Below are 26,215 nucleotides of genomic sequence, written 5' to 3' on the forward strand. Positions count from 1 at the left end.
TCTATAGGAATAAAGTTTTTACAAAATTTTTTTGGTGCATAAGCTTCTACATTTCTAAGGCCAAGATTATCGTTGGCTGTAGCAGAAGACGGTGAGTCAGCAATTTCACAGGAAAAGCGTGATCAAGCGAGGGGATCCGAATTTGAATATTCTAGCGACTGTTGGCGAGTGCTCCCAACATGAATAAAATTTTATGTAACATAATTTATTTAAAATTTAATATAAACTAAGTCAATCCTATTTTTTTTGTGTAATTTAGGTCAACTCAATTTAAAATTTCAATTAAAATAATTTGAAAACAAGCATAAGATGTTAATATCAGTCACCGATGTTATTTAATTGATTCAATAATTAAAAAAGGAATTTAATGGATTTAATTACAATGTGTGATTGATAATTGTTTCAATAAAAAACTTGAATCAATTTATCTTCAAAATTGATATTTTAAATTTCAATAAGATCTTAAGTGAAAAAACACGATGACACGAACTTTTTTTGACCGATTGACAAATTGTGTGGGATCCAAGAAGAACAATTTTTTTGACGGTCAAATGTACATGCAAAATTGAACGTATGTTGGTCCCAATAATTCCTATGGTTTCCGGAACAACAACTGATTTTAGACGACCTTCACGAAAATCGTATTGGAGTTAACTGCGACCTGGGTTGAATTTAACATACCATCGATAAACACTGGTCCTTGACGGAGCTTCATCGCCAAAAATTAAATTAAATTCATAGATTCACTCTTATTGAGTTAACCCACGTCGAATGTTGTAAAAATAATCGGACGAAAATATTCAAGATTTAATTTCAGCTTTAAGATGAGATGAATTTTTTAGGTTTTGTAAAAACATAAATAGCTCTCGTGTGTCAAAACGTTCTGAGCATTACGATAGAGCTGTCAATTGCCATATTACTAGGATTGCCAAATCCCGGAATAGCGTAAATTCATTATATAACTTTTTTACGGCAAAAATAAAAATGGTATAGTAGACAAATTTTTGGTGATCAAAGTTTGAACTTTCCAGATAGATACCAAAATAACTGGAACAAGACAATATCATTTTTACCGCTTACGCTACTGCGTTACAAACGGAATGACAAATTTAGTATATATTTTACCTAACGAGAGACAAAATAAAAATGCTACCATAAGGAACTCATTATGGATCTTTAAAGTTCTGGATGTTCTCTAGTGGTGACGAATGCTGCTTCCTTAAAAGGTCATAGATAATCAAAAAGATTGAGTGAAATGGAATATAAATAAGTAGGGATTAATTAATAAATAAATAAAAACAAACTGTCAACAAATTGGATATTTTTTTTAACCAAAAAACAATTAATGCTAAAAGATATGACGCTCACTGTGCATAGACGATCACTGTGCAATATTTGTCTCAAATTATTTATATTTCCCACCTCCTCAAAAAAAATTAATATTTATATTATCCAATATTTTTGTGAGTATTAGTTCCATGCAAAACCATAAAGGAAAAGTAAAACAAATCCATTGATTCGAAATTAAATAATAGGCGTTTAGTCTTACAAAAATTCATTTGTAATTTTCAATTAATTCTTAACAAAATTATGTATCACTCATAAGTATGTTAGTTACTGCAATAAAATACATTTTTTCTGCTAAATCATTTCCGTTAACATCTGCAGAAATATAGAAAAATTATCCTAAACAACTCTTATCACTATTTCGCATTACCATAAAACGCTAGCAAAGATGAGATTTGATATCATCATTTTGAATCTTGTTTTTATCTCACTGAGATAAAAATACAAGTGTGTAAACAGACAAGTGGCAATCGCAACTGAAAATGATGAGAGAAATCACAATTCACTCAAGTACCTCAATAATGGGTGCTTTGACGAAATATTACAGTGAAGTTCGTTGGTGGTTTTTTTAACAGCGCCAAACCGAATATGGGATATTCGGCTGGATCAAAAATATTTGTGATATACTTACATGGGCATTAGTACGATGATGCTCCGATTAGTACATACCGTAATACATTTTCGAAAATGGATATTGTTGCATTTTAAGCCATAACTGACTCGTATTTTTATTTTTTACCGCGTATAAGAGGGAGAGAGGAGTGGATGTGCACCGTGTAAAAAAGGAAAGAGAGCAATAATGTTAGGAGATAGGGTTCTATTGAAATTTATTCTTGATACTGAAGTCATGTCGAAACTTCTCCCAGATCATGGACAACTCGTGACTAAAAAATTGTTTTTATACCCTCCACCATAGGATGGAGGGTATATTAACTTTGTCATTCCGTTTGTAACACATCGAAATATTGCTCTAAGACCCCATAAAGTATATATATTCTGGGTCGTGGTGAAATTCTGAGTCGATCTGAGCATGTCCGTCCGTCCGTCCGTCCGTCCGTCCGTCTGTTGAAATCACGCTAACTTCCGAACGAAACAAGCTATCGCCTTGAAACTTGGCACAAGTAGTTGTTATTGATGTAGGTCGGATGGTATTGCAAATGGGCCATATCGGTCCACTTTTACGTATAGCCCCCATATAAACGGACCCCCAAATTTGGCTTGCGATGCCTCTAAGAGAAGCAAATTTCATCCGATCCGGCTGAAATTTGGTACATGGTGTTAGTATATGGTCTCTAACAACCATGCAAAAATTGGTTCACATCGGTGCATAATTATATATAGCCCCCATATAAACCGATCCCCAGATTTGGCTTGCGGAGCCTCTATAAGGAGCAAATTTCATCCTTTCTACGCAATCCATGGTGGAGGGTACATAAGCTTCGGCCTGGCCGAACTTACGACCGTATTTACTTGTTTTCTTTGCCTTATTACAAATAATGAAGGTGTTAGAATTTTGACTCGTTATGACTACTAATTTCTCATGAATATCAAGGGACAGTTGAAACTTCTCTCATGTCAAGCCATTTTATAGCCAAGTCTAAGCAAAGTATCAGCCAATGCGAGGTACCCTGATTGGCAGTACACGCAAAAAATACTTCTTTCCTCCCAAACGAAATTTTAGACAAACAAAGTTCGTTTCTAATTTGCTTTTCGCTGTAAGGAAGCTTATTTGGAAGAAAAATATATACTGTTTGTGATAAACGTTTATTCTTTTCCAGGATGTAAAAACAATTTCATAAAGACAAACTCAAAAAACAATTTTTTTCTGGCTAATTGCATTTTCCTTCACATCTTTCTCACTTTCACGAGTTTTTTTAGTTCTTAGCACCTTTTGATACCCACCACCATAGAATGGTGACGGGGGTATAATAAGTTTGTCATTCCGTTTGTAACACATCGAAATATCGATTTCCGACTATATAAAGTATATATATTCTTGATCAGGGAGAAATTCTAAGACGATATAACGATGTCCGTCTGTTTGGCTGTCTGTCTGTTGTAATCACGCTACAGTCTTCCATAATGAAGCAATCGTGCTGAAATTTTGCACAAACTCGTCTTTTGTCTGCAGGCAGGTCAAGTTCGAAGATGGGCTATATCGGTCCAGGTTTTGATATAGTCCCCATATAAACCGACCTCCCGATTTGGGGTCTTGGGCTTATAGAAATCGTAGTTTTTATCCACTTTGCTTGAAATTAGAAATCTAGAGGTATTTTAGGACCATAAAGAGGTGTGCCAAAAATGGTGAATATCGGTCCATTATTTGGTATAGCCCCCATATAAACCGATCCTCTGATTTTACTTCTTGGGCTTATAGAAACCGCAGTTTTTATTCAATTTACCTGAAATTGGAAATCTAGAGGTATTGTAGGACCACAAATACGTATCGGTCCATGTTTTGGTATGGTCCCCATATAAAACGACCTCCTGATTTGGGTTCTTGGGCTTATAGAAACCGTAGTTTTTATCCAATTTGTCTGAAATTAGAAATCTAGAGGTATTTTAGGACCATAAAGTGGTGTGCCGAAAATGGTGAGTATCGGTCCATATTTTGGTATAGCCCCTATATAGACCGATTTCCCGATTTTACTTCTTGGGCTTCTAGAATCCGAAGTTTTTTATCCTATTTACCTGAAATTGGAAATCTAGAGGTATTTTCGGGTCATAAAGAGGTGTGCCGAAAACGGTCCATATTTTAGTATAGCCCCCATAAGAACGATCTCCCGATTTAACTCCTTGGGTTTCTAGAAACCGTAGATTTTATCTGATTTGCCTGAAATTGTCAATATTCTGGTATTTTAGGCTCACAAAAACGTGTATCGGATTAAGTTATTATCGGTCCATTTGGTAATGCCTCCATATAGACTTACTGCACTTCTTGAGGGTGTAGAAGGCGCACTGATAATGAAAATTGCTTGAAATTCAATGTAAAATTTCCAGATTTTACTTCTACAGATTTAAGATTTCAAATCAAGACGTTATTTTATAATTTTCTTGCACACTTACAAGAGATGTTAATGATTCCTCTAAAACTCAAACAAAAATGGTTCTTATAAATCCAGAATCAGATATAGTCCTCAAAGGTGAAATCTTTAAATTTATCTTCGGGAAGTGTCCTCAAGTCCTCTAGCCCTCCTGAAATTTCAAAGGAAACCCTAATATTTGATTCATGGTGGTGGGTATTTAAGATTCGGGAGCCACCGTGGTGCAATGGTTAGCATGCCCGCCTTGCATACACAAGGTCGTGGGATCGATTCCTGCTACGACCGAACACCAAAAAGTTTTTCAGCGGTGGATTATCCCACCTCAGTAATGCTGGTGACATTTCTGAGGGTTTCAAAGCTTCTCTAAGTGGTTTCACTGCACTGTGGAACGCCGTTCGGACTCGGCTATAAAAAGGAGGTCACTCAGTGATAAGAGAGAAGTTCACCAATGTGGTATCACAATGGACTGAATAGTCTAAGTGAGCCTGATACATCGGGCTGCCACATAACCTAACCTAACCTAACCTAAGATTCGGCTGTATATACTTGTATACTTGTTCTGTAATACAAACAATGTAGAAGAAATTATAGGATTTTATAAATTTTTAAAATTTTACCTTTCGCCAGCACACTATCCACTGAGCTACGTAGCTGTTATTGTCATCAATAGCTAATTATCCATATAAGTTATATTAATATAGCATAGCTTGCGGCGCCCACGAGCCGATTAAACAAACTTTATTTAACAGAAACAAACATTTAGTTGGACACCGTGGAGCAGTGGTTGCTACGTCAGCCTTGCATGCCAAGGGTCGTGGGTACGAGCCCTGCTTCGACCGAACTCCAAAAAGTTTTTTTTTGTTTTTTTTTTGTTTACATATATTCCAGATACGTTCGACAGATTCGGGAAAGATGTTCAACATTACATACTACTATATTAAATTTTTATTATGAATTGTAAAATGTGTCTTATTAAAGACTTAAAGTCAGAAAAGAACAGTGCTTGATATGAACTGTAAAATGGACTGTATTGTTGGTTCAAAAATAATTTTTTCTATTGAAAAAAAAATTTTGTAACAAACGAATTTTTTTGGTTATAAAAGTTTAAAATTTTGGAAGAAATTCAAAAAACGCTAACAAAATAAATACGTTTTCGGTACACGTTTTCCAAACGTTTTTTTTCTTTGCGTGTAAGTATTACTAAGGATATTTTTTTTTGGTTTGTGTCAGTTTCTTTTCCTTTTACAAGCTAATAAATATTTTTATGTAAATATCTTTCAATCTATTATTTTTGAAATTTGGTACAATTTAAACCCAAAAAGTACACTTTTATATTCTCGTTGGTACAATTAAAAAATTTGAGTTTCATCCCCGGTTCTACGGAGTCTGTTCTCTATAGTTGAATATACGAGAACGGATGCAACACATTTTGTAATGGGCCAAAATACAGCAGAACCACTTTCTTGCAGCGTTTGATGGCTTTGTCGTCCGTTTGTCATAATTCGCGCCAAAACTAGTCAATTCGAACAAATCTGAACCGAATCTAAAATTTGATTCTATTTACGTAATTTTTTGCATTTGAACAATAACATTAAAAAAACTCAAAAAACAAAATTTTTAGCATAATGTCTCGCATCTTTGGCCTGAAATTGAAACAAAGGTCACTTAAATGGAGATGAAACTATTGGATCCTCATAATTGTTTTCAGTGTAGCAAGTCATGTTAATTATAACACCTTAGTAACTTTTAGTCACTACCTACGTTTGGCCTACAGCGTATCCTGAGAAGATTTTTTCAAAATTTGTCACCGAAACATTATTCGGTCCCACTACCAAAAACAAATCATCTTCGGTTGGCTAGGGATACCACCCACTGACAGCAGTATGTACCCATTTCATTACACAGACGAATGGAAGAGGTAAACATCAAAATGTTTTGATTGGTTGAATGGGAGAATAAAATTCGCATTTTACCGCTATACATACAATTCACACACACATATACTCATAGATTGGTATACGGGGCCAGTGTTTAAAGCCGAACTTTTACGACTTGCACGAAATGTGTTTTTTTTTTTGGTAACATACACAAACAAATTTGGGAGATTAATATTTTGAGATAAAATGATGAGATCTTCAGAAATATATTTTTTTTACATTTAGAGAGAAATAGAGAGAGTACAAGAGATAATATAAAGAGTCTGTAAAGCTAAGGTGGGGGTGAACTAGATAGTGGTGGGAAAAGAGTCGTATGAAGTTAACCAAACAAAAGCTTTGCCGTCTCTGATGTTCAACTAAAGCCAATGTAGACAATAACGTCGACATCGAACATACATTGACGTTGTTGCTTGCGATTGTTATGAATTTCGGGGGGTATTTGGGTGGTGTGAGTAAATGTGGCTTAATTCTCCCTCTCCCACTCTCTTTCTTTTACTGTGGGCTTTTTTCTCCCAAACAGGATCTGTGTGTATATAAGCTAAAATCTAAGCCACCAACCATGGTCTAAAGTGGCTTGATCTACAAGAATATCAAACGGAAGCCCAATGAGAATAGTAATAAAGAAATATACAAAGATAACATTTAAAAGGCAAAGAACAAAAAGAAAAACCTTCAAGTGCTTGAAAAATAGTTAAAAACATTACATTAGTCCCAAGAGTGATGTACAACTCTATGCGAGAGACTTGTGTAAAATTGCAAAGGCAGCTGAGACGACAATGTCTACGTAGACGTTGACCATTGAAAATCTTAACGACCGCGACAACAGTAGGTTAGCCAACGTTTCATTGGCTTCGAAACGCAATTCTCTCTGTCTCCTCAAACCAGAGCAGCAGAATTGGCTTTTTTAAATTTGCCTGAACTCAACTTGCGAAGTTAAATTTAGTAATTGAATTCAATACCGTTTTGTTACGTTTTCGAGTTGGTCGTGTTTTCTACAACTCTACGCTCAGGCGCTACGCTTTGAACCAAAAAAACATTTTCTGTTCCGCGTTCGAATTATAAAAATTGAATTTTGAAAAAAAAAAAACAGCATTACATTTAAATTAAAGCGGGTGTGCAAATATCCATGCATGTAAATTTTATTATTCTTTTTTAACAATATAAAAAAAAATCAAACACATGCTTAAAACAAAAGTATTTTTAAACGAAAAGTGTTTTGTACTGAACCAATAATAATAATAACAAAATTCCCATAAAATACAAATAAGGGAAACTCAACGATCTTCTTGGTCTCTATATATAACTTGATCGTAAATGTAACAAAAAAATTAAACAAAAATACGTACTAAAAGAAAGAAAAATAAAACAAGTTTCCAGTTTAAAATTTCTTTTTGGAAAATTAGAAAAAAAACGCATACACGCATTACTGAGAGTTGAAAAAAGTTTTGCCGAGTTTTATTTGGAAGAAATTTTGAATATTAAAACGGAAATGTAAATCATTCGCCCCCAATAGTTTTTTTTTAAATAAAAACAAAAATATTTAATTTAACTTATACAACAAAAAATTAAAAAAAAAAACAATAACAAAAAATATTACTAACATAAACCCAGATATTATCTCACAAAAATTCTAAAGTAAAGTACAAAAAATATTGTGATCTTATAACAAATAGTCATAAATAATTGTAAATACGTAACACAAAAGGTCCCTCAACCATAACTCAGCAAATCAAGCAACAAACCAAGGAACACATATCAGGAGAACAAAACTAACAAAACTATTGTTTTGATTTTATATAGAAATAAGGTAGGTTGAAAAACAAAACACAAATAAATAAAAATTATAATAAATAAAACAAGAACAATTAAAGTGTACAATATTTAGAATTTAAAAATACTTTTTTAAAATTTTTGTTAACAAAATATTTACAAGATTTTCAATATGTTTTCCTTTCTTCATTGGGAATATATTTTTTAAATGTTTTATTTACAAAAACAAAAATTGCATAACATTTTGATATTTTAAATTATTAAATTAAAAGTTTTTTTTTTAATTTAATAGGCAAAGAATAAAATATTTAAAAGTGTTATAATAAATAGAAAAATTGAAGGGTATAACATATTTTTATTGTTATTTTAATTTTAAAATATACAAATTTATTTAAAAAAATCAGAAAGTTGTATTTTATAATATATATTTATTCATTGTATTTATATTTACATATTCTATTTTTTATAATATACATAGAGTGTGCAACAAAATGTATGCACGAATTCATACATAATTCGATAAGTAGTTATTAACAAAGATAACTTATGTGGATAAATGTTTTTATTTTTATTTATTTATTTATTTTATTTTTATTATTCATAAAAATAATTATTTAAATTGGATTGAACAAAATAAAAATTATTCTAATTATTTAAAAATTATAACAAATTCATATTTGGCCATATGAAATATTTTTGTATGAAACAAAACAAATTCAAATAATTTATTAATTACATAAAACATAAATTCACTATTAATTATTTTTTATTCGCATTTGCATGACACGGACTCGATGTCTTTTAAAGATTCTCAACCCTTTGTCAATAATATCATAAAAAATGCTATAATAAAAATATTTTAAAATCTGAGAACTTCTTATTCTTATACTCTTTTATGAAAAATATTTCTTTTAAATCTTACCTTATAAATATCAGATTTTAAACCTATTGCTTCTCTTTATTCCGAACTTTGTAATTATTATTTTAATTGAGCACAATTTTTAAAATTTTGTTAAAAAAAAAACTCAAAAATTTTATATGAAGAAATATACAAAAATCTGAATATTTTCTTACTTTATTTTTATATATTTTTTATGTTTTTTTTTGTTTTAACTCGCAATAATCTTCTTCCTTTTTTATTTCGAATATTGAAAATACTCAGAATATTTGCTTAATTTATTTTTATTTGTTTTTACCTACCAATAATGTTCTGCCTTTTTTATTTCGAATATTGAAAATACTATTTCTATATTTTTTAATATATATATTAATATTTTTTAATATTTATTTATATTTTTTTATGATTTTATATTTATTTATTAAATAATAATGTTTTAGAAAATATCCTTCAACTGTTCATCTGTCTCTCCTTATATAATAATGTTTTTTTTTTTTTTATTGACAATCCACATTTTGTACTTATCCTAAAAATTCCACAAAACCAGTTTTTATATCTTTTTACTATTTTTTTTTCTTGCGAAAATACTGTGGACGACCCTGACCACCTAGATTTTTGGAAGTATATATTTTGAAGCTAAAGTTGAAAAAAAAATAATGGGAAGCAAAAACATGCTTGATTTTGTAGATCATTCGAGGAGGGGAATTTACATTATTTATGAGATCAATAATTAAATATTATAATGAACGAAAAAAAAAAATAATAAACATAATAAAACGGTAACCCCCGAGGAAGTGAACATATAAATAAATTCACTCGATTATCTATATCCAAATAAGGTGGCCAAAAATCAGCTCCCTTATCGCCAGAGACCCTAGCGATTGGGGAGCTTTTTTGTTTAAATTCTAGAGGGATTTCTAAATTTCTGTCTTGCGCACAATATAATTCGAGACGTAAGTTGTGTATATTTTTACAGTGGATGGCTATTAATCGAAATGAATAATTGTAATCAGCCTATAAAAACTAAAAGATATATATTTAATTTCGATTTTTTATATACTCATTTGTGTACTTTATGTGTCCAAAATATATTACGGACATACCAAGTAAAAATTGCTGTTTCTATTGATCCAAGAAGTCTAATCGGGAGATTGAACAATAAAGGAGTTATATATTGACCTACAAAAATTACATTTGGCATATCTTCTTTTTGATCTAAAAAAAATTACATTTTAAACAAATCTGATTTAATCACGAAAATAATTGATCCAATTAATTTTTAATTGAAATGTCTTCGACCACAGAAATAATAGTATCAATCACCAAACTTAATTAAAAAACAAGTAAGGAAAGTCTAAAGTCGGGCGGGGCCGATTATATTATAGCCTGCACCACTTTGTAGATCTAAATTTTCGATACCATATCACATCCGTCAAATGTGTTGGGTGCTATATATAAAGGTTTGTCCCAAATACATTGATTTAAATATCACTCGATTTGGACAGAATTTGATAGACTTTTACAAAACCTATAGACTCAAAATTTAAGTTGGCTAATGTACTAGGGTGGAACACAATTTTAGTAAAAAAACATATGGGAAACATTTAAATCTGAAGCAATATTAAGGAAACTTCGCAAAAGTTTTTTTATGATTTATCGCTCGATATATATGTATTAGAAGTTTAGGAAAATTAGAGTCATTTTTACAACTTTTCGACTAAGCAGTGGCGATTTAACAAGGAAAATGTTGGTATTTTGACCATTTTTGTCGAAATCAGAAAAACATATATATGGGAGCTATATCTAAATCTGAACCGATTTCAATCAAATTTGGCACACATGACTATATTACTAATTGTACTCCTAGTGCAAAATTTTAACCAAATTGGGCCAAAGCTCTGGCTTCTGGGGCCATATAAGTCCATATCGGGCGAAAACTATATATATATGGAAGCTATATCTAAATCTGAACCGATTTCAATCAAATTTGGCACACATGGCTATTCTACCAACTGAACTCCTTGTGCAAAATTTCAAGCTAATCGGGATAAAACTCTGGCTTCTGGGTCCATATAAGTACATATCGGGCGAAAGATGTATATGGGAGCCATATCTAAATCTGAATCGATTTCAACCAAATTTGGCACGCATAGCTATAATGCTAAATTTACTCCCTGTGCAAAATTTCAACCAAATTGGGCCAAAACTCTGGCTTTTAGGACCATATTAGTCCATATCGGGCGAAAGATATATATGGGAGCTATATCTAAATCTGAACAGATTTCAATCAAATTTTGCACACTTGATTATACTACTAATTGTACTCCTAGTGCAAAATTTCAACCAAATTCGGCCAAAAATCTGGCTTCTGGGGCCATATAAGTCCATATCGGGCGAAAGATATATATTGGAGCTATATTTAAATCTGAACCGATTTCAATCAAATTTCGCACACTTGACTATACGACTAAGTGTTATGTTTGTAGAAAAGTTCAAGCAAATCGGTATAAAACTCTGGCTGCTGGGTCCATATTAGGGCGAAAGATATATATGGGAGCTATATTTAAATCTGAACTGATTTCTTCCAAAATCAATAGGGTTCTATTCTGACCCAAATTAGGAACATGTGCCAAATTTGAAGGCGATTGGACTTAAATTGCGACCTAGACTTTGATCACAAAAATGTGTTCACAGACAGACGGACGGACGGACGGACAGACGGACATGGTTATATCGACTCAGGGACCAACCCTGAGCATTATTGCGAAAGACACCATATGTCTATCTCGTCTCCTTCTGGGTGTTACAAACATATGCACTAACTTATAATACCCTGTTACACAGTGTGGCGCAGGGTATAATTAATTGATCCAATTAAAAAATTAATTGGTTTAATTAAAAAATTAATTGATATTATTAATTCTTATGATCGATTAAATTAATTAAAATATTTTTTGAAAATTTAATTGAAATATTAATTGGAAATATGAAAATTTTTTCTGTGAACCATCTTAAAATTAAATCGGGAGATCGGTCTTATGGGGGCAGTATCGAAACATTGCCCTATACATACCAAATTTAGAACTGCCCTTACGAATCTAAAATACCTCTAGGAGGCTTCCATACCACCATGAAGTGAAATCGGAAGTATATTGAAACTTGGAGCGATATAGCCCATCTTCGAACTGGTCCTGCCTGAAGACAAAAAACGAATTTGTGTAAATTTTGATCTTGTCTCATATCAACCAGCGTGAATTAAAAAGACAGACAGACGGACATCATTAGATCGTCGTCAATTTTCTCCCTGACCAATAATATTTAATTTATAATGTCGGAAATCAAAATTTCAATGTTTTACAAAGGAAATGTATTTTTAATATTTGAATAAAACATGATTTTGATTTTTTAAATAAAAGAACCATACCCGGATCGTTATGAAATTTGTTCCTCCAGAAGTCAAATCTGGGCGTTGGTTTATACACACAAAAAATATTTTTTTGATTCAATCACGAAATTCATCGATCCAATTAATTTTTTAATTGAAGTGTCTTAAATCACAGAAATGATAGTATCAATTAAAAAGTTTATTGACTCTCAATTAAAAAAATAATTGATACTATTAATTTGTGTGATTGATTTTTATTTCAATTAAAAAATTTGTTGATTCAATTAAATTTTTAATTGAATATTTTTTAAAACATTGTTGTTGTTTTTTTATTTCAGCTTAAAACCATACATTGACTAAACTACAAGAGTAGCTTAACCAACAGAGGAAAAGAATGTTTGTCAAATTTATTTGGGCAAAGCCCTATAGACTGCAAGATGGTTGGATGGACGCACGTTTCGGAATTACCACATTCCTCATCAGCATCCTCTACTTGCAGCAAAACTATCAACCAATTATCAGAATAAATTCAGGCAGTTTATTAAACCCAACAAAAACCACACTTGAACCCTCCGAAAAAAGGTTTTACATTGATAGCCGGCTTATGCCGAAATAAATTCGAAACAAACATATCTCTTTTCCTATGCCACTGTCAAATCATCGATTTGAATTCACATGGCTGGGTTTATTTTGAGCGTGCCTCCTCTTCTTTTTCATTTGTTTTGTTTTGTTATTGTTGGTTTTGTTCTTTAAGCATTGTTGTTGTTTTTTTTATTTCAGCTTAAAACCATACATTGACTAAACTACAAGAGTAGCTTAACCAACAGAGGAAAAGAATGTTTGTCAAATTTATTTGGGCAAAGCCCTATAGACTGCAAGATGGTTGGATGGACGCACGTTTCGGAATTACCACATTCCTCATCAGCATCCTCTACTTGCAGCAAAACTATCAACCAATTATCAGAATAAATTCAGGCAGTTTATTAAACCCAACAAAAACCACACTTGAACCCTCCGAAAAAAGGTTTTACATTGACTCAATTAAGATTTTAATTGGAAAAATTTTCGTGAAATTTTTTTCTGTGTATGAGGTTTTTATATAATTATGCACCTATATGATCCATTTTTTTTCGAGATTGATCGCCAATACTGACATCACTTAAAAAAGTTCAAACGGATCGATTGAAAATTGCATCCTCCTGAAATCAAATCTGAAGATTGGTTTATATGAAGGCCATATAAATATAATTGTGGATCGATATATTCTAATTTCTGCGTGATTAGTAGAAATCATATACTGACATTACGTACGAAATGTCATCGGGATCGGATGAAATTTGTTTCTACAGGTGGCTCAAGAGGCAAATTCTGGGTATCGGTTTATATGGGGGCTATATAATTATGGATCGATATGGGCCAATTTTAGTAGGGTTGTTAGAGGCCATATACTTACACCAAGTACCAAATTTCAGGCGGATCGAATGAAATTTTCTACTCCAAGAGGCGTCTGCTATCCTTAAAAGTGGTCCGATATGACCCATTTCGAATGCCAGCCGACCTACATCAATAACAACTACTTGTGCCATGTTCAGAAGTTAGAGTGATTTCAACAGACAGACGGACGGACGGACGAACATCGCTAGATCGACACAAAATTCCATCATTAACCAGAAAATATGTTTACTTTATGGGGTCTCAGAGACCAATATTTCCATGGTGGATCCTGATCTTAGTATCTGGGTTAGCTTATACCTATGGTCCTTTGGTTTAGCAGAAATAAGAAACTGAAGTTTCCAGCAGAGTTTCTGCTTAGTAGAAGATTTTTATTGAAATATATACAGTTTTTGTTTTTAATACTAGTAAGTATCATAATTACCCCATATATAAATTTATCTTTATTATGCCTTTCACTATTTTGCATATAGTTTCAGGACCGGATAGCTATTGGTATTAGCTGAATATAGTCTTTTTTGTATACCATCGATGATGTGATCCAGAGGGTATTGTCTCGCTAAATCCTCTATAAATAGGATTTGCAAAATAATCTCAAAGCGAAAGTAATTTCGATTTCTTAATATTTAAAACAATTTTTCTTTTATTCTTAACAATTAAAAAAAAAAAAAAACAACAATAAAAACAAAACCTGATCTTTTAGATATCTCATACACACCTATGGAACTTGCAAATAAAATTCAAAAGTTTTTTTGTTTATTTTAAAATTATTTTTAAAATAATGCTCTGATGTATTGAATAAATAGTGTAGCTATGTTTAGAGTCAAATTCACATATGTCTTAGACATTAATTTAAGCCAACAATAAACTAGTTTAATATTGACGATTTTTCTCTGGTTTTTATTGCTATCTCTCTCGTTTTATTTTTTTGTTTCTATTAAATATTTATTCAGACAAAACAATATTTATGGATATCATATAAACTTTAATGTTTGCTGAATAATACTTGTCTCCACAAGTATTTGCATAAAAGTTCTTTTGACAATTGCCGAATACAAATAATAATTGTTGTTGTTGTTGTTTTTGGTTATTTCTTAATTTGGGATTTAATTTTTGTGGCATGTTGTGCATTTGAATTTTTGATTTAACATCTGTTGTCCTTGATGGTCTTGGATATTTGAATAAAACTATTGTCGTTCACAATAGCGAGTGTATTGGACAATAAGTCTTTGAGATATTCAAAATAGAGAGATAACTGTTATGTTTTTCATTCGTAAAAGAGAGAAAAAAAAGTATTCTCATAATGATATTTTTATAGAAAATTTTGTCAAAAAATTTATTTCTATAAAAAATGTTGGCAAGATTTTATTTCTTTATAAAATGTTGGCAAGATTTTATTTCTTTAGAAAATTTTGTAAAAATTTTTTTATAGAAAATGTTGTCAAAATTTTATTTCTGTAGAAAAGTTTGCCAAAATTTTATTTCTATAGGAAATTTTGTAAACATTTTATTTCTATAGATAATTTTGTCAAAATTTTATTTCTATAGATATTTTTGTCAAAATTTTATATCTAATTCTAAAATTTAATATCTACAAACTTTATTTCTATAGAAAATTTTGCCAAAATTTTATTTCGATAGAAAATGTTGTCAAAATTTTATTTCTACAGAATATTTTGTAAAAATTTTATTTCTATAGAATATTTTGTAAAAATTTTATTTCTATAGAAAATTTTGCCAAAATTTTATTGCTATAGAAAATTTTGCCAAAATTTTATTGCTATAGAAAATTTTGTCAAAATTTTTATTTCTATAGAAAATTTTGTCAAAATTTTATTTCTATAGCAAATGCTGTCAAAATTTTATTTCTAGAGAAAATTTGGCCCATTTTTTTTAATTTTGTCAAAATTTTATTTCTATAGAAAATTTTGTCAAAATTTAATATCTATAGAAAATTTTGTCAACATTTAATATCTATAGAAAACTTTGTCAAAATTTTATTTCTATAAAAAATTTTGTGAACATTTTATTCCTATAGAAAATTTTGCCAACATTTTATTTCTATAGAAAATTTTGCCGACATTTTATTTCTATAGAAACTTTTGTCAAAATGTTATTTCTACAGAAAATTTTGTCAAAATTTTATTTGTATAGAAAATTTTTTCAAATTTTTATTTCTATAGAAAATGTTGTCAAAAATTTATTTCTATAGAATATTTTGTCAAAATTTTATTTCTATGGAAAATTTTGCCGAAATTTTATTTATAGAGAAAGTTTTGTCCATTTTTTTTTTTTAAATTTTGTCAAAATTTTATTTCTATAGAAAATTTTGTCAACATTTTATTTCTATAGAAAATTTTATCAAAATTTTAGTTCTATAGAAAATTTTGTCAAAATTTTAGTTCTATAGAAAATTTTGTCAAGATTTTATACCCGAGTAACAATTGAGAGATCTAATTACATATGAGCAAATCCAAAAATTGGAAAGATATGATTATATCTAATTACTATTGATTTAGATCTAATCAGATCTCAAAATTGGTCTAGATATAATGCCTTAGAAATAATTATACATAGTCCTCTACGCAGATAGATCTGATGTTAGATATTGTCATATATGGGATTATATCTAGTTACATCTAATTATATCTCGTAATATCTGGTTATATCCAAAGTGGTTAATTTTGATATCTGATCATATCTAATTAGATCCACCATTTTTTTACATGAGTATCTATAGAAAATAATGTCAAAATTTTATTTCTATAGAAATTTTTTTTTTACAGAAAATTTTGTCAACATTTTATTACTATTGAAAATTTTGTCAGATTTCTTTTTCTATAGATAAATTTGCCAAAATTTTATTTCTATAGATAATTTAGTCAAAATTTTATTTCTACAGAAAATGTTGTCAAAATTTTTGTTTCTATTGAAAATTTTGTCAGATTTCTTTTTCTATGGATAAATATGCCAAAATTTTATTTCTATAGAAAATTTTATCAAAATTTTATTTCTATAGAAAATTTTATCAAAATTTTGTCAAAATTTTATTTCAAAGTGGTTAATTTTGAGATCTGATTATATCTAATAAGATCCACGATTTTTTTACACGGGTATCTATAGAAAATGTTGTCAAAATTTTTATTTCTACAGAAAATTTTGTCAAAATTTTATTTCTATTGAAAATTTTGTCAGATTTCTTTTTCTATAGATAAATTTGCCTAAATTTTATTTCTATAGACAATTTAGTCAAAATTTTATTACTAGAGAAAATTTTGTCAAAATTTTATTTCTATAGAAAATTTTATCAAAATTTTATTACTAGAGAAAATTTTGTCAAAATTTTATTTCGATAGAAAATTTTATCAAAATTTTATTTCTATAGAAAATTTTGTGAAAATTTTATTTCTATAGAAAATTTTGTGAAAATTTTATTTCTATAGACAATTTAGTCAAAATTTTATTTCTATAGAAAATTTTGTCAAAATTTTATTTCTATAGAAAATGTTTCCAAAATCTTATTTCTATAGAAAATTTTGTGAAAATTTTATTTCTATAGAAAATTTTGTGAAAATTTTATTTCTATAGAAAATTTTGTCAAAATTTTATTTCTATAGAAAATGTTGTCAAAATTTTATTTCAATAGAAAATTTTCTAAAATTTTATTTCTATAGAAAATTTTGTGAAAATTTTATTTCTATAGAAAATTTTGTCAAAATTTTATTTCTATAGAAAAATTTACCAAAATTTTATTTCTATAGAAAATTTTGTGAAAATTTTATTTCTATAGAAAATTTTGTCAAAATTTTATTTCTATAGAAAATTTTGTCAAAATTTTATTTCTATAGAAAATTTTGTCAAAATTTTATTTCAATAGAAAATTTTCTAAAATTTTATTTCTAAAGAAAATTTTGTTAAAATTTTATTTCTGTAGAAAATTTTGTGAAAAATATAACGGATGCTTAAAAAGATTACTTCTGCCCTATGAAAATCTCATCTTTCGTGTACTAAGATTTTGATGGTATTATCTTTCAGATTAGTTCAATATTTTTTTCCAGTATATCTGCAGATGAACACACAATTGTGGCTTTTCCCAACATTGAATAACGTGAGTATGAGTAGAATAATAAATCTACCGTCAACATGAAATAGACCACAAATGCAACAATATTTTTGAGACTTCATATGAATATTGTATAAAGTATTAAAAAAATACATTCCAATATTAAAAATTGGCACGAAGGCTTATAAATGCCTTCGTTTTACAATTGAGTTTTAAATATTTCAATTTTGCTTAATTTCCTTGGTAAATCAATTCATAATACTTTCTAAATCTGTGTTGGCCTAATATGCCAATATCATATACAATTGCCTCTTCTTTAATTTTAGCAATAACCCAAAAACAAACTTGAAAGTACTCATCTGCATAAATCTCAAAGACCATAAAATTTAACAATCTTTTGATTAAGAAAAATTATTATAACGTTTTAATTAATTGCTATAATAATTTTCAATTAACTTTAAAAAATGTGTATACAATTTTAAATCTCCACACAAAATACAAAATGAAACTGGATTTGTGACCAAATTGATATGATGTTGGTATAGAAAACAAGAATCATGGTTAGCATAAAATTTGGAATAATTTTATTTGTTTTTGGCCATAGCATTTACATATTTTTCTATCTGCAGACAAAAACCGGCTTTCAATTGATATTTTGAAGAATTTCACGCAGATCTCTTTGCTAGAAGCAATTTCAAAAGAAACCATTATTTTACATATATTTGTTTGCCTTGGTTTCTTTGTTTTATCCAAAAGGGATTTTCTAAGACAAAGGTAATTGAAAAAAAAATCAAAATCACTTTTACGTGAATTTATTTTGCCATGTTTACACACAGCAAAAAATCTATAAGCAAAATTTTCTCAATTCCAATTTTAATTGAATTTCCAAAAATATTTCAATATTGTGAAAAATGGTTCAATTTGAGACGAATAATTCTCGTATGTAATTTCCATAAGAAGTTAGTATAAGCTCGAATAAATATTGTAATAATATATAGTAAATAATTTGGACATTAAGCCAGCCTGCATTGATATCAGGCTAACATAATTTTTTTTAAATTTCAATTCATTTAAAACTCAATTGGATCAATTAATTTCGTAATTGAAGATAGAAGAAATTTTTTTCTGCATGCGTAAAAAAATATTCATTAAAGCTGAGTGAATTAAAAATATAATGAGTATTAGTTGGAAGAGCAGTGAGAATCTTCTCGCCAATGCCTCTTTCAAAAGTGCTGCCAAATTTACGCTACTTCAATTCACAATAACAGTCAATTGTGAATGTCAACGATAAAAATAATTCACAATAACAGTCAATTGTGAATGTCAACGATAAATAAATTTAATTAAGTATTGGTGAATGCGAAGCACTTCGAATTATTTTATTTAGGAAAATACACTGGAAAAATATTGCGGAAATCACCAAAATGTCTTGTTCTTATAATTCGAATGCGATTTTTTGCATAGAAGATGCATTTCTCTGATCAAAAATATTTAAGAGATTCGACTGAACTGAGGTCAAAATATAAATATTGTAAAAATTTTCCTTAAATTCCATGATTTCCTTACTTTAAAAGTCCTGTTTATATATGGAATTGTAAGTTTTGGTTGTCCTAGTATCAAAAACGAAAATCAAATCGCAAAGGACAAAATCACAAAAATGCTTTTCTTCAACATGAAAAAGTAGAAATATACGCTCATATTTTTAATTAAGTTTTTGTATTTTATTACGACTTTGACAAAAAAAAACGAAAATGAGATATCTATGTAAATAATAACGAACAACAGTAGCAAAAAAAAACCACAATTGTCTGGGCTCACTTCATCATTTTTGCGGTTGATTGAATTTTTGTTTTGACAGACAAACGTCTGTTTCAATATCGAATGAAATTCAATTTGAAATGAAGCAATAGCTTCACCAGTTACGTATTCGCTAAACGGCGTGAAGAAGACTTTGAACTAGACTGCCTAGTAGCCATTTTTAAGGTGAAATATAACTTGCAAAGAAAATAATTGTCCTTAATAGTACCAATATTTTTTATTGATGCAAATGAGAGAAAAAATGCAGAAACGTGTGGAAATGATCTAAATTTAAAAAACCATTAACTTTTTTTATGACTACCTTTTGTCTTCACTATTATTTTGAATCGGCCAAAGTACGAGTCGCATCACGGTGTTACAATTATTAGCATTCCAGCTTTGCATGCAAAGGGTCTGACCGAGGTTGCCACAGTTGGTAGAATTCTACCGAAAAAGGTAGATTTTTAACTCTTTGGTAGATTGGTAGAATTCTTGATGTTTTGGTAGATTTTGCAAAAAATTTCTCTCCAATTAAAAAGTACTTTAATTTTCTATTGAAATAAAATTTAGAAAAAATTGTGTGTTTATAGAAATAAGATTTTGAAAAAATTGTCTGTCTACAGAATAAAATTTTGAGAAAATTTTCTATAAACAATTTTTTCCAAAATTTTATTTTATAGACAATTTTCTCAAAATTTTATTTCTTTAATTTTTTTTTTAAAGTTTTATTTCTACACAAAATGTTCTCAAAATTTTTTCCTATATATAATTTTGTCAAAATTTTATTCCTATTGAAAATTTTGTCAAATTTTATTTACATAAACAATTTTTGCAAATTTTTCAATAGAAATAAAATTTTGACAAAATTTTCAATAGAAATAAAATTTTGACAAAATTTTATGTATAGGAAAACATTTTGAGAAGTTCTATTTCTATAGAAAATCTATAGAAATAAACTTTGAAAAAAAAAATTATGGAAATAACATTTTGAGAAAATTTTCTATAGAAATAAAATTTTGGGAAAATTGTTTATAGAAATAAAAATTTAAGAAAATTTTCTACTGAAACAAAAATTTGAGAAAATTTTCTAAAAAAAAATTTCCGGAAATTGTATATATACATATATAAAATATAAGTAAAAAAATTTCTATAGAAATGCAATTTTGACAGAAGTTTCTCTAGAAATGAAATTTTGACAAAATTTTCTATAGAAATAAAATTTTGAGAAAATTTTCTATAAAAATAGAACTTTGACAAACTTATCTATCGAAATAAAATTTTGAGAAAATTTTCTATAGAAATAAAATTTTAAGAAAATTTTCTATAGAAATAAAATTTTGAGAAAATTTTCTATAGAAATAAAATAATAAGAAAAAAATTAAATAAAAAAAATTCTATAGAAAAGGAATTTTGACAAAAATTTCTATAGAAATGAAATTTTGACAAAATTTTCTATGAAAAAAAATGCTGACTAAATTTTCTATAAAAATACAATTTTGACAAACTTATCTATAGAAATAAAATTTTGAGACAATGTTCTATAGAAATAAAATTTTAAGAAAATTTTCTATAGAAATAAAATTTTGAGAAAATTTTCTATAGAAATAAAAATTTGAGAAAATATATAAAAAATATAAACAGAAAAAATTTTAAACAAATAAAATTTTGAGAAAATTGTCTATGGAAATAAAACTTGTTTAAGAAATAAAATTTTGCAAAGTTTTTCTATAGAAATAAAATTTTAAGAACATTTTTACAGAACTAAAATTTTGAGAAATTTTTCTATATAGAAATAAAATTTTAAGAAAATTTTCTATAGAAATAAAATGTTGACAAAATTTTCTATAGAAATACAATTTTGAGAAAATTTTCTATAGAAATAAAATTTTAAGAAAATTTTCTATAGAAATAAAATTTTGAGAAAATTTTTCTATAGAAATAAAATAATAAGAAAAAAATTTAAGTAAAAAAAATTCTATAGAAATGGAATTTTGACAAAAGTTTCTATAGAAATGAAATTTTGACAAAATTTTGTATAGAAATAAAATGTTGACTAAATTTTCTATAAAAATACAATTTTGACAAACTTGTCTATAGAAATAAAATTTTGAGTCAATGTTCTATAGAAAAAAAATTTTAAGAAAATTTTCTATAGAAATAAAATTTTGAGAAAATTTTCTATAGAAATAAAAATTTGAAAAAATATATAAAAAATATAAATAGAAAAATTTCTATAAAAATAAAATTTTGAGAAAATTGTCTATAGAAATAAAAATTGTTTAAGAAATAAAATTTTGAGAAATTTTTCTAAAGAAATAAAATTTTAAGAAAATTTTTACAGAACTAAAATTTTGAGAAATTTTTTTATATAGAAATAAAATTTTAAGAAAATTTTCTATAGAAATAAAATGTTGACAAAATTTTCTATAGAAATAAAATGTTGACAAAATTTTCTATAGAAATAAAATTTTGAGAAAATTTTCTTTAGAAATACAATTTTAAGGAAAAAATTAAGTAAAAAAAATTCTATAGAAATGGAATTTTGACAAAAATTTATATAGAAATGAAATTTTGACAAAATTTTCTATGAAAAAAAATGCTGACTAAATTTTCTATAAAAATACAATTTTGACAAACTTATCTATAGAAATAAAATTTTGATACAATGTTCTATAGAAATAAAATTTTAAGAAAATCTTCTATAGAAATAAAATTTTGAGAAAATTTTCTATAGAAATAAAAATTTGAGAAAATATATAAAAAAATAAATAGAAAAAATTTTAAACAAATAAAATTTTGAGAAAATTGTCTATGGAAATAAAAATTGTTTAAGAAATAAAATTTTGCAAAATTTTTCTATAGAAATAAAATTTTAAGAAAATTTTTACAGAACTAAAATTTTGAGAAATTTTTCTATATAGAAATAAAATTTTCAGAAAATTTTCTATAGAAATAAAATGTTGACAAAATTTTCTATAGAAATAAAATTTTGAGAAAATTTTCTATAGAAATAAAATTTTAAGAAAATTTTCTATAGAAATAAAAATTTTGAGAAAATTTTCTATAGAAATAAAATAATAAGAAAAAAATTTAAGTAAAAAAAATCTATAGAAATGGAATTTTGACAAAAGTTTCTATAGAAATGAAATTTCGACAAAATTTTCTATAGAAATAAAATGTTGACTAAAATCCTGGCTAAATTTTCTATAAAAATACAATTTTGACAAACTTATCTATAGAAATAAAATGTTGAGACAATGTTCTATAGAAATAAAATTTTAAGAAAATTTTCTATAGAAATAAAATTTTAAGAAAATTTTCTATAGAAATAAAATTTTGAGAAAATGTATAAAAAATGTAAATAGAAAAATTTCTATAAAAATAAATTTTTGAGAAAATTGTCTATAGAAATAAAAATTGTTTAAGAAATAAAATTCTGAGAAAATTTTATATAGATCTAAAATTTTGAGAAAATTTTCTATAGAAATAAAATTTTAAGAAAATTTTTACAGAACTAAAATTTTGAGAAATTTTTCAATATAAAAATAAAATTTTAAGAAAATTTTCTATAGAAATAAAATGTTGACAAAATTTTCTATAGAAATAAAATTTTGACAAAATTTTCTATAGAAATAAAATTTTAAGAAAATTTTGTATAGAAATAAAATTTTGATAACATTTTCTATAGAAATAAAATTTTGACAACATTTTCTATAGAAATAAAATTTTGACAAAATTTTCTATAGAAATAAAATTTTGACAACATTTTCTATAGAAATAAAAATTTAAAAAAATCTCTTTAGAAATAAAATGTTGACAAAATTGTTTATAGGAATAAAATTTTGACAACTTTCTTTACAAATTCAATCCAAATGTAATTTTCGTGGTATTTAATACATTCAAATCCATTGTGAGTAAGTACTCCGTGTTTGTAGAAGTAGTAACTTTCCCTTGTTGGCGCAAGCTTAAATCATTAAAATATTTAAAATTCGACATAAGTGTTTTTTTCTTTTACAACATTTGTATGAGCTATCCAGAAAATCTTTGCACTTATGTTCTATCCAGAACATCTCATCAGTACAAATCGAGTCGGTGTTGCTACATTGCATTTTGATAAAGTATCAATTTATAGTGATTATTTATTGTATCAATTTATAGTGATTTATTTGTCGAATAACATGAAATTGAAATAAATGTTTATTATTATTCCTCTGATTGATGTTAAGCATCTGATACAAGTGGTCCACAGTTTTGGACATGTCCTGGATAGAGCAGTAGTGTATTTTCTTTTAGTACGTTAGTACTTAAAGATTTATAGTTATATACATTTCAAGGGATTTTTTTACACCAAACAATAGGAGGGATCATTCTTTTCATGGAAAAAAACAATTATTTATACTAACCACAAAAATCAAAACTTATAAAAATAATTGTTTAACTTTGGTAGATTTGTGGTAAAATTTTCTTCAAATTTTGGTAGATTATTTTTAGCAAGAGTGGCAACCGTGGTCTGAACCCATGATCGAACATCAATTTCCCGGTGGATATCCTATCTCTCATTATTTCTGTTGAGATTTCTCAATGTTTTAATCATTTTCTAAGTTGTTTCACCATAATGTGAAATGTTTAGCTCAGTGTCCTTGTCATTCTATTTAGCGTGGTTGCAATATTGCACTTAATATTAAATATCTTTCTTAAGTGAACAATGGGGCGTATAACAATTATTGCTAAATATTACTTATACGCCACATATCGATTCAAAAACTTTTCTTTCAATAACAATTCAAAAGAAAATTAATTTTTCATTACTTTACTAACATACACAAAAGCTAGACATTTTCTACGTCTCTACACACGACTTTTATTCTATAAAAACTTTATTTCTGTTTATTATTTTTTTTTTAACAAAACTTATCATTTTTAAATGAATAGCATCTACCATATATTTCCCTTTATCAATGAGAAATTGTGGGAATTTCCATCGAACAACATGACATCACATTGTAATCTTTTGAAGTGCTGCAACTTTGTTTACACTTGTCTATGGGAAGAAATCACCGGGAACCCTTCTCCGTTAGCACCCCTCCTACTCACAATCAAATTTTTCTTTAAAATAAAAAAAAGTCTCAGGTTGTGTAAGTATGCGTGTTCTTTTGTTCTATGAAAAGTTTATTCTAAATGGTGGGAGTGTTGTCTAAGTTAATTCACACACAAGATTTAAAAATCAAGCTATTAATGACTTTAATATTAAATCTTTTTGTTAAATCTTAAATACAAACCTAACACGCGATCACTAGAAACTGAAAATAATTTTAAACTTCCGCTAATTCGAAATGTATATATTTAAAAGTATGCCGACAAAAAGTCCCTATAAAAATTGAAAGTTGAACTTAGATTTTTTTTGGTATTTGCATAAGGTATAATTTGCATGAATCTCCGTTAGCGTAATGTTAGCTAACCAATTATTAAATCGTACAACGGATATAAATACATATCCCACCCTGTTGAGTTCAATTTGCTGAAAATTTCACCAAAAGTTTAATCAAATTTTTTTCAACATCGCATTTCTTTAGAAAATTTTGTCAAAATTTTATTTCCATAGAAATTTTTGTAAAAATTTTATTTCTATAGAAAAGTTTGTCAAAATTTTATTTCTATTGGAACATTTTGTCAAAATTTTATTTCTATAGAAAATTTTTTTTCTGTAGCAAATGTTGTCAACATTTTTAATTTCTATAGAAAATTTTATCAAAAGTTTATTTCTATTGGAACAATTTGTTAAAATTTTATTTATAAAGAAAATTTTGTCAAAATTTTATTTTTAAAGAAAATTTTGTCAAAATTTTATTCCTATAGAAAATTTTTATTTCTATAGAAAATGTTGTCAAAATTTTACTTCCAGAGAAAATTTTGTCAAAATTATACTTCTATAGAAAATTTTGTCAAAATTTTATTTCTATGGAAAAATTTGTCAAAATTTTATTTTTATAGAAATTTTTTTCAAAATTTAGTTTCTATAGAAAATTTTGTCAAAATTTTATTTCTATAGAATATTTTTTCAAAATTTTATTTCTATAGAAAATTTTTTCCAACTTCAATTTCTATAGAAAATTTTGTCAAAATTTTATTTTTATTGGAACATTTTGTCAAAATTGTATTTCTATAGAAAATTTTTATTTCTATAGAAAATGTTGTCAAAATTTTAGTTCCAGAGAAAATTATATTTCTATAGAAAATTTTGTCAAAATTTTATTTCTATAGAAAAATTTGTCAAAATTTTATCAAAATTTAATTTCTATAGAAAATTTTGTCAAAATTTAATTCCTATAGAATATTTTTTCAAAATTTAATTTCTATAGAAAATTTTTGCAAAATTCAATTTCTATAGAAAACTTTGTCAAAATTTTATTTCCATTGGAACATTTTGTCAAAATTCTATTTCTATAGAAAATTTTTATTTCTATAGAAAATGTTGTCAAAATTTTACTTCCATAGAAGATTTGTCAAAATTTTATTTCTATA

General features: G+C 27.2%; 1 protein-coding gene across 1 annotated transcript in view; it reads left to right on the forward strand.

The window, feature by feature from the left end:
• The first annotated feature begins 7,279 nt into the window (after positions 1-7,279).
• LOC142230462 (UNC93-like protein) overlaps positions 7,280-26,215 on the forward strand; it is a 143,326-nt gene continuing 124,390 nt past the window's right edge. The window contains exon 1 of the mRNA XM_075301096.1: positions 7,280-8,135. The gene's annotated coding sequence lies outside the window, so the exon portion shown is untranslated. The remainder of the gene's footprint in view (positions 8,136-26,215) is intronic.

This window comes from Haematobia irritans, chromosome 3 (assembly GCF_050003625.1).
Source record: "Haematobia irritans isolate KBUSLIRL chromosome 3, ASM5000362v1, whole genome shotgun sequence".
NCBI classification, from domain to species: domain Eukaryota; kingdom Metazoa; phylum Arthropoda; class Insecta; order Diptera; family Muscidae; genus Haematobia; species Haematobia irritans.